This window comes from Mugil cephalus, chromosome 12 (assembly GCF_022458985.1).
Source record: "Mugil cephalus isolate CIBA_MC_2020 chromosome 12, CIBA_Mcephalus_1.1, whole genome shotgun sequence".
Lineage (NCBI taxonomy): Eukaryota > Metazoa > Chordata > Actinopteri > Mugiliformes > Mugilidae > Mugil > Mugil cephalus.
This window is the reverse complement of record NC_061781.1, coordinates 26,615,773-26,634,644: the sequence shown is the minus strand read 5'-3', so window position 1 is coordinate 26,634,644 and position 18,872 is coordinate 26,615,773. Positions and strand designations below refer to the sequence as shown.

Below are 18,872 nucleotides of genomic sequence, written 5' to 3'. Positions count from 1 at the left end.
TAAAATACCACCAAATTCTTTTGTTGTGCATTTTGGAACATTTTTCAAGACTTGCGAGAACCTGAACCTATTTTCCTGAACATAGACTTCCTTCCAACATCCAGGTACCTGCTGCACCGACTCAGAGGGAGGTGAGCAGCAGTGAGGACGCCCGCTGATATCCCTGACTGGTTCAGTGCGTCACTCCCGCTCCTCAAACACAGTGTTGACGGTGGAGGGAGATGAGGCATCAGAGTTCTCCTGCAATCAGTTCTCTCTGAAGTACTACTCAAATTAAAGCACTGGTTACTCTCGGGGCCTCAGATCACACGCTGCAGGAGATATGAGAGGTCGCTACCACAAGGGACTTCTGAGATAATATGTAGGAAAACAGCCACAGAGAAAATACATGTCTTCTCAATCTCAATCATTTCCCACCATGTTCCATGTCCTCTCATCTCTCAGCTCCTCCGAAGCTGTGGACCTCTCTGGTGATGGTGATGCTGGTCCAGGCAGATGAAGTGTCAGTGGTGAGAATCCTTACAGCACATCAGCTCCTCACTTCATTTCACTCATACTGCCAGCCTCTTGAAGGAACTTAATGTGATATTTCATGAAACCAGTCTAACTTTACCTCTGTGACGTGAAGTGTTGTCCTGCAGGAAGCAGCCAGTAGGAGAACAAAGTGTCCAGCAGGTTGGACTCACCATCTGAGATCCATCCACCTGCAGGTTGTTGTGAGAATATTTGAGTTCCTGCAGACTTTCTGTCACCTCCAACCAGTCTGACCTCTGACCTCTTATTAGTTCCTTAATGGTTTGTTTTTCTGAAGCGAACTCATGTTCTGGGAAAAATTGCTACAATTTCCATCTTCCCTTGGTTCATGGTCAGAGTATCGTTTGGGTTTGTGTTGCACACCGTTGAGTCTCTGGAATATTTCCTGAAGAGATGGAAACGTGACTGTGAGTGTGTGTTCTCGCCTCCTGTTGTTCTCTCCATCAGCCCATCGCTTCCTGTTTCTTTTCCTCGTGGCCCAGAACACTTTTCTTGGATACATCTCGCTCGCAGCATTTGCCGAGTTGCTGGCTAAAGTCCCTCAGCCAAATCACGTGATGATGTGAAAAATGAAAAATAAAGGACAAATGTGATATTTCTAAGCTTTTCTGTGTCTTTTATTTGTTAATTAAAAACCAAATCCACTCCTAAATCTGCAGCTGCATGGGTCAGTGGTGAGTAATGAGGTGTAGGATTATAAATCCATAATCCCAAGTATCACAGAAGCAGACTTAATTATCTGAATTAGACAAGAATCAGTATCTGACACGTGGTAACGTCTTCATCTTTCATTCCTTCATTAAAACCATTTCCATACACACACATTATATCTGGATCTAATTCGTATTTAACAGTAAACAATAATATTAATAAACAGTATTTATACACAAGGTTTACAGCAGATATTAACAGCTCATCTCTCTTCATGCAAAGTAAGGATTTTACTTTGCAACAGTTCACCCACACAACCAAAGATCTGAGCCACTGTTTAGGTTTAGTCACAAGTTTGTCCCACAGTTAGATCTTGTCACATTTTGCTCTGTGGACTTCCCCAAATATCCACAAACAACCGGAGCAGAGGTTCATGAAGGACAACTTGATTTTTACAAGAATTTATTCACCATGCAGAGTATTGATGAGGATTTCATCTTTGAACAAAACATCTAAAACATGTTTGATGTCAGATTTGTAACGTTGAGCCTTTCTCATGACCCACACGTGTAACCTGTACTTGCTGCTTTGAACTAATTAGTTTAATAGTAGGTTCTCCCCAGAATACGATGGTGAGTATGTCTGATATGATCAAAGAGTAAAATATATGACCACAAACACCAGAGCTACACTGGAGCCCAATGAGAAGAGGGAGTTCAGCAAAAGGCAGCTGGTCTTAAGCTCTACAGCTGGTTTTATCCATGACAACAAAACACAGCAAAATGTACAGGAACAGCCAGAGGTCCTTAATACATTGGCCGATATAGAAATGTTTCTCAGAAGGGGACTTGATAACAGAGGGGTCTTACTGAAGCAGACAAAGAGAACCCAGTTACATTTAAAAAGGTCCAATATTCAGTGTGAGTCCATGTGTCCAGTGTGTGAGTCTGTGAGTCCTCTAGACTAAATGTTTGTGGTTTTGTGTCTTTGTGCAGTTCGTCTAAAGGCCACCAGATGGTGTTGTCTCCAAACTAACTCTGGGAATCTCTTTACCACAGACCATGAACTAATATGAGGCCCCTGGTCTCATCAACCTGTCCACATGTAACCTCTCTTTCCCTTAGTGTTTATAATCTACACTGAGGTCCCACCCAATAAGAATAAAACAGCTCCTAAGTTCTCAGCTAAAGATGGTGAGTTCGCTGTGGTTCTTAAATAAGCAAGGGACTTTATCACTTGAGTTACAAAAAGGAAAATAACTAGTGCAGTGCCTCCACTGAAAACTTACTGTGCTATGTGATAGCAAAAATTATATAAGCCCTCAAAAGTCAAATAAATATGATATACTCGAAAGGAATATTAAACCACAATATGTAAAAGGTAAACACAAACATTTATTTCTTCCTTAAACTTTTTTTTTTAGATCTTTAGAATAAAAAAAAGAAAACAACAAATAAAACACTTCCTGTGTGCTTTAAATCAAGACAGTAACACCTGAAGCATCAAAATGATTTTACCCTTTTAAATCAATAGTTTAAGTTTCCTTCAACTAATGAAATGATTTTTTATTTTTTTTTTTTTATTTGAGCTCAAACTCAACCTTTTTAATGAAAATAAACCTATGAGATGAGATCTTTACCTTATTTGTAAACTAAATCAAATTGTGGTTCTCTTTTGATAATTCATTCACTTATGAAATAATTATTTGTGTTCCAAACATTTTAACTGCATTCACAACTTCTAAATGTTCAAAATACGATTTCAATAACACACATAGAAATAGAAACATTAACCGAGTGCTTGTGTGTACTCAAAACACAATAATAGTACCCACACCTGTACCAATATATGTTCACAGTTCACATGGAAATAAAGATAAATGATAATGGTTCCATGAACAGTCTAACCCAAGCGCTTGGATAATTTCCTTCACTGTTGGGACCCATTCGTAGCGTTGGTGCACATAAAGTTTTATCCAGTTGTGAGAAGAAGTTAACTTTTGAAACCGGGACAGTTCACACAGTCTGCTTTAACTCAGTCTTGTGCCTGAATCCTGCGGTTCCGTTCCAATGACAAGTACTCACGCAACTTCTCGATGCAATATGGCGTTGTAGCCAGTCAAGAAGTAGAACCACGTCCAGACGTGGCAGGGTCGGCTCTTGGCATAGGCGATATAGGCGGACGCTTAGAGCGTCATCTGTTGGGGTTTTCTATGCCCGGTCGCCCTCCTTTGCTTGTTCTCTCTTGAAAAAGACAAATATTAACAAATAAATAACCAATGATGTTCCTAAAATGTGGTGCTGCTGAGTCACATGACGGGTGAGACCTCGGGGTCAGACGGATCAGAGCTCAGGTCACAGACAGGTGGTGTTTTTGTTATTTATGAGATGTAAAGGCCGTCCGAGCCCGAAAGAGAAGAAACGAGGAGGAAAAGAGGAGTGTCCCAGGAAGACTTCCTCCCGTGGAAATAAACAATATTTTTTATCAAACTGGAAAAACTTAAACTTTATCATTTTTAAAGACCAAAGAATATTTTAAACAGCATAATACATGAATTACAGAGTAAATATATGAACAGTATTCATTTAAACATGACTATCGCAAAACGGGAAAAACAGGATTCCGGGAAATGAAGTTCTACTCTACTCCGTGTTCTAGAAGCCATATAAAGGAAGAATCTGCATATTTTTACCATTACTAAGATTAAAGAAACCCAGTACAATAAAAATGAATGTTTTTACACATTTTTAGAGAACCCTACACATCGTTCATGTCTTATAGTTCTCCGTTCCAACCTGAACATATGATTCATTGAACATGTGGTTTATTATATATATATATATATATATATATATATATATATATATGTATATATATTATTATGTGCAGCATTTATCTGAGTCAGAGTTTCTCTACATACAAGCTGCTGCTGCTTCAACCTCTGGATCATCAGGACACAGCTCATCCTCTCTCAGCTCACACACCGTCCTCTTCACAAACATCATCACCTCCATCTGTAGAGAAGAAAGAAGAGAGGAGATAAATGAGCTGTCATTCATCAGCTGTCAGTCAGTGATGCAGCTCATCCAGTAGAAAGAGCAGCAGGGACTTCAGTCCTGTTCAGAGCAGCACTGGAGCAAATATATACAAATGTGATGAGTGGACCTCTGTAGAAAGAGCACATGGTTACTAAATATAATGCTGCTTCTGTGATGTGCAGGCTTCAGTCAGACTGATCTCAGAGCTGTGATCAGTTGTTGATCAGATGTGATGAATGACCACCACTGTCTCTATACATCTTGGAAGGCTGTCAGCTGGAATCCAGCTTTATTTCCTGGACACATCAACACAACAACAACAGTCGTCTTCACATCAACTCAAACACATGATCACAACAAGCTTCTGGCTCATCTGATTGGCTGACTGTTGTCTCTCTCTCTGTCTGTCTGTCCAATCCTGAAGCCTGTCTCCATTCTCCTCTCACAGCTTCACTGAGAAGCTGCAGGTTTACAGGAAACACTGGATCTTTGATACTAACTGTGTTTAGGACGATACTGATGAAAACAGTATGGACTGACTGGAACCCTCTACTCACCCCAGAGTCTCCAGTTTATAGTCTGGACTCTCCACAAGATCAAGAAGCTGCTTCACATCTGAATCCTTCAGGTTGTTGTAACTCAGGTCCAGATGTTTCAGATGGGAGGGGTTGGACTTCAGAGCTGAGACCAGAGAATCACAGCTGATCTGTGACAAACTGCAGCTCTTCAATCTGAATAAAATATGTAGATTAAATCCTGAATAATTCAATCAAATGTGTTCAGATTTTAAATGTTCAGCTCATCATTACTGTGTCCTAACAGCCTTTAAGCTTCATTGACTTTAACATTTTCTAGAGTTTCTGCTACAAACACTGGTCTTGAACTAAAGGACATTTACAGATTTATGGAGGAAAGTTCTGGATGAAGATGAATCAGATTCAGTTGGTGATTAAACATATCAGATCTACAACAGTAACAGACAGTGAACTGACCTCAGAGTCTCCAGTCTACAGTCTGGACTCTCCAGAAAACCACACAGCTGCTTCACTCTTGAATCCTTCAGTGTTTCCACTCAGGTCCAGATGTTTCAGATGGGAGGGGTTGGACTTCAGAGCTGAGACCAGAGAATAAGAGCTGATCTCTGACAAACTGCATCTCCACAACCTGAATAAAGAATAAAAGATGTAGATTAAATCTCCTCTCCATGTCTGAGTGACTTTGTCCTTGTGTTATTGTGGATCTCCATCATGTCTTCTACAGACAGTAATATGTGACAGTGTGAGGTGTGTGAGCTCCTTCCAGCAGCTGTGGTTCAGAGAGAATGGACTGATACATGGATCACAACAGATTTGACTCCAAATGAAATGTGAGTGAATGATGATGAAACAGCAGGAAGCTCAGACACTAAACACACCTCAAACACCTGCATGTGAACACATGATCTCATCTGTGTGTGTTGAGCAGGAATGAAGCATCAACATTCAAAGTGATCTTCATATATTTCTGTGTGCATAACGAAAATGCCAACCTCACTACAACACTGTGAAGTTCATTGAACAAATGGACTGTATTCATACTACTATAACATAAAATGTACTGTATACTGTAACTATAATTTATAACCAACTATAAATGCATGGGCAGCATCAGTCATAGAACCACAAAGTTTTGTCTATATTTTGAATATATTCAGAAATTGTCATTTTTGATGCTCTAGTTTCCAGTTATCTACCATTGTTTGTATGGCTGCATATTTTGGTTGTGCATCTGTTTGATCAAATAAAATAATTGTGAGCATCGAAAACGTGTGACCTTCATTGCCTTCATGCTGACCCTAAGCCAGTGGCTAAGAGACATTTTGTCTTTCTGTTGTGGTCTCAAGCTTCGTTCAGCTTGGCCCAGAAAGCCATGGCGGAGAGCCAGATGAAAATTAAACTTTGTTGTAGGACAACAGTGATGACATTGTTTAAAGGTCTTGACCTGGGGAGTAACATATGTCAGTATGAGAGTTGTGGGCGGGTCCTGCTCCTCAGGTGCGCCCTTTGAACCTTGTATCTGAGACACATTTGAAGGCTTACTGTTCAACAACAAAACATGCTACAGACACACATTACTATAATACCAAAGGGCAAACTAATAGGTGGCACTATTGACTAGTGTTGAAACCTTGAAAAAACCTGATTTCACCCTCTTACAAGTGACAAAGATGAAATGTGATCAAACAGTTCCGCTCCCCAGGCCCTAAAGCCCAAGCAAAGTTTGCTAAGATCACAGTCACAATTTAACATAATAGAGAGAATACATCAGAACCACAAAATCTATGTTGTGTATTGTGACTTGGAAAAAAATGTAGTTCCTGAATTCTTCTTCAGGGTTAGGATGCTGATATTAGGGTTCAGAAAACATATATCCACTCATTTTCAAACAGGAAGGTATATTCCCAACCTATATGTTGATATCATATGTAGAGATATGCTATTAACAATATTATTAGTGCTATTTTTGGAGTGTTTTTACTGTTTTTCCGTGGCAGCTTTATCCCGCCAAAAAAGGGTGTGTTCAATGACATACCGTGTTCAGCAACGTTTTGAAATGGGTCTTACGAATATAAGTTTATTTCTCAGAATCGAAGGAGAAAAGATTCAAAGTGCCCAGAACGTCTCATACAGATGTGGAAGGGTACCTTTTGCGTCAGTAAAAGACGTCTAGGGGCGTGACAAGTCGTCGGTATATTACGTCTTGGGAATGAGAACGGACAACAACAACAGAGGCTTATGGGTAGTGTAGGCTTTTTTTCGCTATCAAAAGCAGCAGGAAAAATTAAAAGTGATGGCCACAACCTGAAGCTACTTTATTGTTGAATTGTCAGTGATACTCGGATGTGTTTGTGTTGAGAAATGTTGACGATTCCATTAAAAGAAATGCTTAAAATAGTGAGAAAAACACTTCTGAGCAGAGGGTCCGCGGTTCTCCAATCAGATTAAAGCTCACAGCGACATATTTCGCCGCAAATGGGTTATTATTGTAGTGAATGGAGGGCTGCGGCCTCTGCTCTAAGCGTCTTTTACTGCCGCGAGCGGGTTTACATTGAAGTCAATTGAGAACCCAGAGCGTCTCATACAGACGTGGAAGAGTACCTGCGTCAGTATCAGACGTCTAGGGGCGTGACAAATCGTCAGTATATTACGCCTTACACCTTGGGAATGAGAACGGGTTGGCAATTCAAGAAGAACGGATTGAAGCAAATTCCTCATCGTCTATAAAGGAGAAGAGGCATATGTTCGTTCGTAAGGGAGATAAGACCAGACCGGTGAGAATCAGGCACAGCGCGGGGCAGCTAAGTGTGAGCGGAGCCTGGGAGCTGAGGTCTGATTTAGATGGCTTGCTGAGTGTTCCACATCAGATAGCTGTGACTCCCAAAAGACAGGATTTACTGTTGCGCTCCGAGATAGAAAGGAAAGTGTATTTTGTGAACTTAACTGTCCCGTGGGAAGACAGAGTTGAGAAGGCAAAGTGCGCACAGCTGGCAATGGAAGTGGAACAGTGAGGCTGGAGCGCCTGTGTGTGCCCAGTAGAGGTCGGCTACCGTGGATTTTTTGCAAATTCCAACATTGCCCTACTGTATGAGTTGGGCATTTGTGGAAAAGGGTTGTGGCTAAGGAAGAAACACGCTAATTGGGGAGCATGCTAAAGGTAAGGGTAGCTATGTAATGTCAATGGGTAGCAGCTGTAATAAGATTAATCTAACCGGTCGGTTGATAGGAACACGGTGGTGTGGTGGCTGCATAGAGAGAGGTGACTCTGGGACGCTAGAGCTCACTCTTAAGGCTTCTTGAGGTGTCGTGGGCCTAACTAAACAAAACATTGGTGAAAGAAGGTGCCCACTTGAAAACCCCAATGATGTGCCGCACACTGCACACTGCCTACTGTTGTTAGCTAGGTTTGTTGGCTGCTGTTTTCTTTTGTTGTAACTTCTGATCTTGGCAGAGGGGAGGAATGTTGATTGAAGCATAGTCGCATGTCCCATCATTTCTTACCTACTGCCTGTGGCTAGGCTAATTAGCTGCTGTCTTCTAGTGTTTTACTTCTGTGGCTAGGCTAATTAGCTGGTGTCTGATAGTATTTTATTTTGATATAGGCAGAAGGAAGAGATGTCTGGTTCGAGTGTAGTCGCATTCCAATCATTTCTTACCTACTGCGTTGGACTAGGCTATGTAGGTCGTGTCTGGGTTTATCTTATTTTTGATACTGGCATTAATGAATATTGAGAGTTGTAAAATCTAAATCTACAACAGTAACAGACAGGGAACTGACCTCATAGTCTCCAATCTACAGTCTGGACTCTCCAGAAAACCACACAGCTGCTTCACTCCTGAATCCTTCAAGTTGTTGTAACTCAGGTTCAGATGTTTCAGATGGGAGGGGTTGGACTTCAGAGCTGAGACCACAGAATCACAGCCGATCCCTGACAAACTGCAGTCAAACAATCTGAATAAAGAATAAAAGATGTAGATTAAATCTCCTCTCCATGTTTGAGTGACTTTGTCCTTGTGTTATTGTGGATCTTCATCATGTCTTCTACAGACATCATCACTTACTGACTAAACCCAGTAACATGTAACACTAGTTATAGCATCTCTTCACTGCTTCTCTGTTTACTTTAGAACAGATGTTAAAGTTTCAATGATGACTTTCAATCCGGTATGTTTATGGAAGATATTGTCAAGTGGAAGATGGTGAACAGTAATGGGTCCAGGACAGATCCCTGGAGAACTCCTCTGGTGACAAATGGGGGAGTGTTGTGAAGAGTTTAAGCTGGACAAATTCACTGTAATGAGATACAGGTGCGAGTGATGCCAACGGAGGCATGCTGTTGAAGGTGGATGCTGTGTGAGATGGTGTTGAAGGTTGCACCAGGCTGCAAGTCAAGGAAAAATCAGTACTTGAAAAGTCCAGAGTCAGTTGCCATGATGAGGTCATATGTTATTTTCATAAGAGCTGTTTCTGTGCTGTGGGATGGAAGAAAACATATTGGAAGTACTTAAATAGTTGTAGATCTGAGTTGAGATCTGAGTCTAAGACAGGACAGAGAAAGGAGGCAATCTTTTACCAGATGTGCTGGAAAAGGATGTAGCTGATAGGTTGATGTTTTTGACTTCTTGACCAATTTGAGAAATTTAAGCAGCAGGAGGGTGGGGTAGAGACAGGTGTGCCATCCTCACATGGACCTCAATTGTGTACCGTGGTTTCAAACAATAGAAACGATGGTAGAGACACAGACAAGACTTTCCACTTCTCACAGTAGATTATTTTGAGACCTCCTCCTCTCCTAGAAGCACATTGATGGCAGATGGAAACACATCTAGGAGCAGCGTTGAGAAGCTGGAAGTTAATGTTTGCATTGTTGTGTTTGATATTCCCATTAGTCTACCTGATTAGGCTCGCCAATACGCTGCAGTCAACTTCTAACCAGCCTTTCTGAGGAGTGGTGAGTTGAGGACCAGAATTATTTTATTGGTTTGGAGTTGTCAAAGTGGAAGGTCCAAAGGGACCCATGGTGGATGTATTTCTGAAAGGAGTGGTGTTGTAGTGTTGATGGAGGTGATAAGCGGGTACATGGTTGCCAGAGCTCAGCCGCGGAGTATTGGATTACTGCTGTCAGTGGACAGAGTGTAAGAAACAATACAATCCATGCAAGCACAGACTGCACAAATAGTTTATTGATCCACCTAGTTGCAAAGGATCATCCAATGGAGGCTTCCTGGTAGCAGTCAAACATGAAGCCAATCCAGGTAATCCAGGTTTGTTATGTCTGTTAAGTCAGGAATGAGTACTTGAAAACAGTTAATAGGACATTCACTGAACCCAAATTTGATCCCCTATCATCAGATCTTCAACAGCCTCATTCACATCCTCACACACTCTACAGCCTCATCAGTACTGGCTTCATCATCACTGACTGATGGAGCACAACATGAACCTGTGGAGGCTCACATCATTTCCCCGTCATGACTCCACTTCTGTCACCTCTAAATGAACCCTGCTCAAGTCTTTCACTTCTATTTGGAGCCAAATATTTGGAAAAACCATTGTTCACAGACATTTGGAATTTGAGAAAAAGAAGAAATTTCTTCAGATTTGTGCTCACGGAAATACTGAACATTTATTAATTAAAGAACATTTGCCACATCAGTCAATGATTTGATTTGAACAAATAAAGAAAACCAACAGGTCCAGTCAGTGAACTGACCTCAGAGTCTCCAGTATACAGTTTGGACTCTCCAGTCCAGCAGACAGATGCTTCACTCCTGAATCCTTCAGGTTATTTTCACTCATGTCCAGCTCTGTCAGATAGGAAGGGTTGGACTTCAGAGCTGAGGCCACAACTTCACAGTGAGTCTCTGAGAGTCCACATCTAAAGAGTCTGTGATTAGAAAACATACAAAATCTGTTGTAAAATCATATCATCTACATTCTAGATCCAGACTGAATGAGTATGTGTGTGACATAACACAATGACTCTCTTCAGTCTCTCTCATAGCTGCAGACTTTTAATGACAATCTCTGTTCTGTTTTCATCTTGTAGATGAAGAAGGTCAATAGAGTTACATTTAGGCTCCATACTGTCCACAGTCTGTCAGTGTTATTTGATCCACACAGTCAGAACAGAAGATTCTGTTAATGATCACATCAGGACTTACCGAGCCTTTCTGCAGTTCCTCACAGCTAGGATCAGTCTCCGTCGTCCCTCATTTGATGTTTTGACCTGATCCAGGTCCAACACATCCAGAACCTCCTCTGACATCTGCAGCATGTAGGCCAGAGCTGAGCAGTGGATCTCAGAGAGTTTCTTCTCTGATCTTTTCTCTGACTTCAGGAACTCTTGGATCTCCTGATGAACTGAGAGGTAGTTCATCTCCATCAGACAGTGGAAGATGTTGATGCTTCTGTCAGGAGAGATTTCATCGGTGTTCATCTCCTTCAGCTTGTTGATGGTTCTCTGGATGATATCTGGACTGTTCTCTGTCTGACCCAGCAGACCTCCTAAGAGTCTGTGGTTGGACTCCAGAGAGAGGCCATGAAGGAAGCGAACAAACAGGTCCAGGTGACCATTTTTACTGAGCAGGGATTTCTCCATGGCTCCATACAGGAAGTCATCCAGAGTTGAGAAACAGCCATGCTCCTTTCCATAATAATTAGAATTTTTCTGGAGATGCTGAGGTAGATAACTTGTCTGGATAAGAGGGGAGTCCATTTCATTTGTTTGGAATTGTTTCTTCAGAAAACTGTCTAGCACCTCTACATTCCTGTTGGTGTAACAGTGGAACATGTAGACTGCAGCCAGAAACTCCTGAACACTCAGATGAACAAAGCAGTAGACTGATTTCTGGAAGATCATACTCTCTCTTTTGAAGATCTCTGTACAAACTCCTGAGTACACTGAGGCCTCTGTCACATCCAGACCACAGTGCTCTAGGTCTTCTTGGTAGAACATGATGTTTACTTCCTCCAGATGTTGAAACGCCAGCCTCCCCAGCTTCAGAAGAACTTTCCTGTCATTTCTTGTCAGCTCCTGTGGACTCATCTCATGTCCCTCATGGTACTTGTTCTTCTTCCTCTTTGTCTGAACCATCACAAAGTGTGAGTACATGTCAGTCAGGGTCTTGGGCAGCTCTCCTCTCTGCTCTGTAGTCAACATGTGCTCCAGAACTGTAGCAGTGATCCAGCAGAAGACTGGGACTGCACACAGGATGTGGAGGCTCCTGGAGGTCTTGATGTGGGAGATGATTGTGTTGGACAGCTCTTCATCACTGAATCTCCTCCTGAAGTACTCCTCCTTCTGGGCGTCAGTGAAGCCTCGTACTTCTGTTACCCTGTCAACACATGTAGGAGGGATCTGATTGGCTGCTGCAGGTCTGGAAGTGATCCAGACCAGAGCCGAGGGAAGCAGGTTCCCCTTGATGAGGTTTGTCAGCAGCACGTTGACTGATGCCTTTTGTGTGACATCAGACACAATCTCACTGTTGTTGAAGTCCAATGAAAGTCTGCTTTCATCCAGGCCGTCAAAGATGAACAAAAGTTTCCAGGCAGCCAGCTGCTCTGCTGTGACCTTCTGTAATGTTGGATGGAAAACATGGAGCAGCCTGAGAAGACTGTACTGCTCATCTTTGATCAAGTTCAGCTCCCTGAACGAAAGCACAATCACCACACTGACATCTTGGTTTTCCAAACCCTCTGCCCAGTCAAGAGTGAACTTCTGCACTGAGAAGGTTTTTCCAACACCAGCGACGCCATAGGTCAGAACCAGTCTGATGTGTCTCTGTTGGTCAGGTAAGGCTTTAAAGATGTCGTGGCACCTGATTGGAGTGTCATGGAGAGCCTTCATCTTGGAAGCTTTCTCAAGCTGCTCCACCTCATGTTGGGTATTAACCTCTTCACTCTGTCCCTCTGTGATGTAGAGCTCAGTGTAGATCCTGTTGAGGAGGGTTCCTCTTCCTGTTACATCAGTTCCTTCAGTCACATGTTCACATCTCCTCCTCAGACTAATCTTATGTTCATCTAAAACCTCCTGGAGACAAACATCTACTGGAAAGATGAACAAATGTGAGACAGAATAATACACTGTACGAAGTCATAAAGAACTGTAAACTGATTTTTAAATGTGTTGTAAAAAGTTTTTCTTCTTAAAATTAAACATTTGAAATGCTCTTTTTTCTTGCCGAGTGTTTGATTGACACCGGAGACAGCAGGTTGAGTTTCAGTTGCTCTTCATCTAACAGCTCACTGTTGTTGTTCCTTCCTTATTGTAACATTGAAGACTGTGCTACCAATAAAATTATGCACACTATGTTCATCTCTAGTTTTTAATAGCACCACCAACCAAATGCTGATAATCAGATGATAAATACATTGCATTTCCTCTGGCTGTTCCACAATAAAAGCTTCCCACTGGCTGGTTTTAGCAGGAGTTTCATTTGCTTCAGTTGTTATTAACAAAACACAGTAATGATTTAATAAAGCAGTGAAGAATAAAATAAATCTGATATGTGAAGTAAAAGAAAACAACAACCAATAAATTAAACTAGAAGAATCTAATCTAATAAAATATTATATATGTGAAGTTTTGAAGCTGTTCAATGTGCTGCTACTCATTATAGCAGAGCAATTTTCCTCTGTGGATGTTTGTTTGGTTCTTGTTTAACAAGTAGATCTGGAGGATAAGATGTGTGTAGGTTAGAGAAGAAGGAGACGTTAGTAGGAAAGATAATGTGGGCTGTTGTTCAGAGTCTGTGTCTCTTGTTGTGTCTCAGGCTGCTGTCTGGCTGTTAGTCAGTCTGACTGTCTGTAATACACAGCATTCACTCCTCTCTGTCCTGCTGTTATTACTCTGGAGCAGAAACAAAGCAGTGACATATCACTGGGAGTTCATTGAGAATGATCTTTATAATGATCTTAAATCTCCATGATGCAGAACACAACAATGAGTCTGGATGAAATCAACAGGTTTCCAGAAAAGAGTCCATCAGCAGACAGATGTCCAGTCTTACTTTGTCCAGTGCTGCTCTGACTGACTGTCTGCAGTCCAGGGCTTGTTCTGGATCTTTTTCCACACTGGGGACAGGAGGAGTGTCCTGATGAAACAGACTGGTCCCAGTATGAGGTGATGCACTGTCTGCAGAACCAGTGTCCACAGCTGGTAGAGACTGGATCCTTCAGGACATCCTGACACAAAGCACAGCAGGACAGCTGCTCCTCCACAGAAACAGGACTCCTCTTCCTCTCTCTGTCAACACATTTCTTCATCACTAAAATCATTTGAAGATTGAAAATCTTCACAGACTTCAACATTAGAGCAAATATATCTGAACATTGATGAGCGGACATTCAGAAATGGAGGTTCTCAGGTGTTTTACTACAGAAATACCATCAATACTTCCTGGTTCTAAACCCAGACTAGGATCTTACCTACCTGCACTAAAACATCTGCATCATTTACTTTAAATCATCATCTTCCATCAGGTCAATTTACATTAGAAACAGTCTCTTACTTTGTGTCCGAGGGTCCAGGTTCTTCACTGAAGTCTGGAGGTAATCTTCTGGACCTGTCACTCTTCATAGATAGACATCTGGATACTGTAGACTCTGCTCCATCCTCCTCTTCCTCCATCATCTGGACTTCAGTCATTCTGAGGTAAACCAGTAACACTGATTCCACCTGGTGACTTTTAAAACCTGACCTCTGGTCTAATGTATCTTAATATTAGTACAATGGAAGTGGATGATCGGCCTTGAACAGACCAGACTGTTGAGAAAATGAGTACACACCCTACACGGTTTAATAAAAGCAGCAGAACTCAGTCCCAAGTCTGTGTGAATGTTTGAATCTAAATGTTGAATGTGTTCTGACTCTTCTTCCCTCTACAGTCCACACGAAGAAGAAAAAGAGGAAGAAGATTGTCAACACTCACCCTGCTTCAGTTTTCCTCCTTCCTCTGTACTATCTTCTCAAAATGGAGTCTGAACAAACTAAGTGAACACTTTCACTTTCACTGCTCCTCCCCTCTCCACTGACAGGAAATCATGTGTGTGTGATGCTCACAGCCTGATGTGTTTGTCTCTGTTGGTTTGAACAGGACGATTTTCTCTTTGGTTCATATGTTGTCACTTTATCTTCACATTAAAATCATGCCAATAATGTTTTTAAAACTAATAAATAATGCATGAATAATGTTGAAACCTTTGACTTTTATTTTACAAGTGGATCAGTAAAAATTCTCAACTTAAAAATCTCTCAAAGAGAGCTGATTATGTACTTCACTGTTTTAACTTGAGTTAATTGAGTCTGAACTGAGCTTAGGAGAGTCTAAGAAAAGTTACTGATACTGAACTGGACAGTTAGGGAGCACTGAATACTAAACAAAACACAGACACTACGCCATCCCACTTTTTTAGAGACAGTGAACTGACTATAGACACTGTGCAGTCCAATCTTTTTCTTTAGAAACATTTTTTTTTCAGACGTCTGGTCACCCTAGTACATGGAGAAGTCTTTGGGCATATGCCACTTCTTTTTATCCTAGTTACATTATCCTGTAGGTACCCGGTCAATTAAGAACCCCAAAGAGTAGATACTGAGCCAGATAGTTATCTGTCGTTTACCTTAGTAGTCGCGAGTACCCGAGACATTTAAAGGAGCGGTAGCTAGGATTTAGGATAGGCAACCCGCCACTGGAAACACTCCATGAGTGTTGCGTAACTCTGTTTTGGTTCCATTTGAGTTGCCCTTAACTATAGTTCCGGAATACTATTTTATGACAATATTCAGGAAACGTTATGATCAATTAATTGTAGCGCTTATTACCGCAATTAAATGTGAAATCCCTAGTTCAGATTTATCTGTCCAGTGTAATAATAAATCCAGTCCAACTTTATTTATACAATAACCACAGAGTACCAAAGTGCTATAAAAATGTTTTATGAATTATTATTTTAGGAGACAGCATGAAGCCTCCACCTTGCAAACGACTGTGATGTGTTCACTGACATCATGTTGAGTCTGTGCTGAGCTCCATTGTTTCCATCACACAATGAATCCCTGATGATCTTTCTCTTCAGTTTTCATTTCTGGTTTATGTAATATATCAAACAGCTCACAGATGGTTCGATATGTGACATTAAAGTTTGGTCAGAGAAACACTTTAAGCTTCCAGGGTTGATTGTTATCATTAAAACCTGTTTTTGATATTTGAACTGATCAATAATTAAACCTGAAACATGCCATAAAACCAATGACAGTTGACGGTCGAATATTTAGTCTGAGTAAATTTCACAGCTGGTCTTGTTGCACAGGTGACGTCCTACCACAGTACCACGCTGGAATTACATCTGTTGGTTGCTGCTATTTAGAGACCTCTGGTGGCGATGGATAGAACTGCAGTCTGGTTTTTCACCTCAACCATTTTAATGCACTGGATGATCACACACTCAGACTATTTCTGAAAACTGAACTCCTCACTGAGACCAAGAAACTAGTTTGACGTCTGGGTGGCTTGGACTGGATCACGTCCTGTTTCTATGACAAGGAGAAATAAGGCAACTTCCTCCTCTTTCCTTTTGTGTTGTGCAGCGTAGAGATGAAACCTGGAGGTGGAGCTGAGGAACTGATGATAGACAGCTGGCTACACAGACCAAACTCACGCTCCTTTCGTACAGGGACTGAATGGCACTTAGCAAGGAGCCATCCACCCCATAGTCCTGGAGCACTCACACAGGATGCCTCTGGGGACCCCCTTCACGCTCCTCTGGGGACGTGGTGGTAAGCATTCTCCAAAATACACAAAACACATATTGAATGGTTGGGTGAACCCCTGCAGCACCCTAGTGAGGGTAAAGAGCTGGTCCACCTCGATCTGAGGTTTATAGGTTATAAAGCCATTCCTTCCACCACCCACCACCCAGTAGTCCCAGTTAATGTCAGCAGCTCCTGAGTTGATGCCTGTAAAATGATCGAGGGTCTGCTTGATCTGTTTATATTTACTTTAATGACAGCGTAAACATCTAAACAAACCAGCATAAGAAAAGCATCTTCGTAATCTAGGTAACAACACATTAACTGCTCTCATTGTCTTCTGAACTGTTCTTTGTCTGACCCTTCAGCGTAGGGGGGAAATTTCCCCGGACAGCATAGCCCCTAGGATCCACCACGGTAAGGTGACGGTTCAAGGAAAAGAGAACCACTTATCCTCACTAGGGTCGCAGAGGTTGCTGGAGCCTATCCCAGTTGTCATTGGGTAAGAGGCGGGGTACAACATCAGAAGATCTCCAGTTCATTGCAGGGCTAACACAGTAAGAGAAGTTTACGTTTGAAGGAAAGTTTTTCTAATGTTGCCACTAGAGAAGTTTTTTTCCCATCAAATCTCTAGTAAATTTCTTGTAAATATTTCAACCCGGGCCTTTCTGGATGGAGTTTGCATGTTCTCCCTGTGTCCACGTGGGTTTTCTCCGGGTACTCCGGCTTCCTCCCACCTCCAAAGACATGCTCGTTAGGCTGGTGGGTGACTCTAAATTGACCCTAGGTTTGTGTGTGAGTGCGAATGGTTTTATGTCTCAGTGTTAGCCCTGCGGTAGGCTGGAGACCTGTCCAGGGTGGACCCCGCCTCTCGCCCAATACCAGCTGGGATAGGCTCCAGCAACCCCTGCGATCCTAGTGCAGGATTAAGCGGTATGGAAGATGAAATGAGATATTACAGATAGATCTTTTTGATGTGAAAGATTATTTTTGGCTGTTTTTAGTTGGTTTAGTTTTGATGGTCATTTTTGTTTTATCAGCTACAGGAAGGTACATCAATGTTGTATTAAAAAAATAGAGCTGGAATAATTTTTTTTTTCCATTCCATATTTATTTTTGTCTTTTGTCTGCTTCCTATCATGTCTAATATTTGCATGTCCATGTCTCCCAAGTTTCTGATGTTTTTTTACCCACAATTTCCCATTTAAACCTTGTCTTCCCACCAGTCTCTTAGAAAGGAAGAAGCTACTCAGATGAACGGCGAAACGACTTCTCAAAACTTTACACGTCCAGTTGCCTTTTAAAACACCTTTTGGATTACCATGATCTGGATGACTGAAAAACTTCAACGACAAGAAGATGAAGGGTTTATAGTGAGAATCAGCTACTCAGTGGATCCGTCTCTTTCCTGGAAACTTCACACTGATTCTCTGAATGGACTCAGAGAGATATTGATGAGGTCAGCTGCAGTGAAAATAACATCAGACTACATCTAGAGACTCAATTAGCAAGAACAACCCAGTTCCTGCTCAAACTGTCTCCTGTTTTTACTGAAACTAAACACAAACTGTCCACAGACACTATAAAAAAACATTGTTTTTACAGAATGTGAGCTAACCACAGAGTGGACTTTTTACAGTCAGGGTACTAACCAAAGACAGTCGATCATCCCACTCTTTTTTAGAGATGTCAAAATGACCACAGACACTGGAAAGTCCCATTTTTTCATCTTTCAGACACTCACTCTTATAGACATTTAACAAATCACTGTTAGTTCCCATTTAGAGATACAAACTAAGCAAAGACTCTTGATTGTCCAACAGTTTTTTTTTTTTTTTATTCACAGAGTGGATGAGGAAACAGCACCGCCCTCTGGTGGCCTTCAGAGGAACTACAGCTGAACTCATCAACATCTCCCCCAGGAAATAGACGGATCTACTGAGTAGATGTTTCCACACAGTAAATAAATAGAGGTCACTTCAGCACCGGACAGCTTCTCTGAACCCCCTCTACTGCCAGGCTCACACAAGGAGAGGTCACTTCAGCACTGGACAGCTCCTCTGAACCCCCTCTACTGCCAGGCTCACACAAGGAGAGGTCACTTCAGCACCGGACAGCTCCTCTGAACCCCCTCTACTGCCAGGCTCACACAAGGAGAGGTCACTTCAGCACCGGACAGCTCCTCTGAACCCCCTCTACACTTCATGACCTGTGCTGACTCAAGATTAGCTCTGGCTATTCCACATGTATGGTGTAGTCTAAACCACAAGGAGAGGCCGCTTCAGCACCAGACAGCTCCACTGGGACACATCCATCTGCTCACATAGTCCAAAAAGGTTTTTCACTTCAACGTTTTAATG

At 41.9% G+C, this 18,872-nt stretch overlaps 1 pseudogene; it reads right to left on the bottom strand.

The window, feature by feature from the left end:
- Nucleotides 1-4,075: 4,075 nt before the first annotated feature.
- Nucleotides 4,076-14,765, bottom strand: LOC125018048 (annotated as a pseudogene).
- Nucleotides 14,766-18,872: the final 4,107 nt, after the last annotated feature.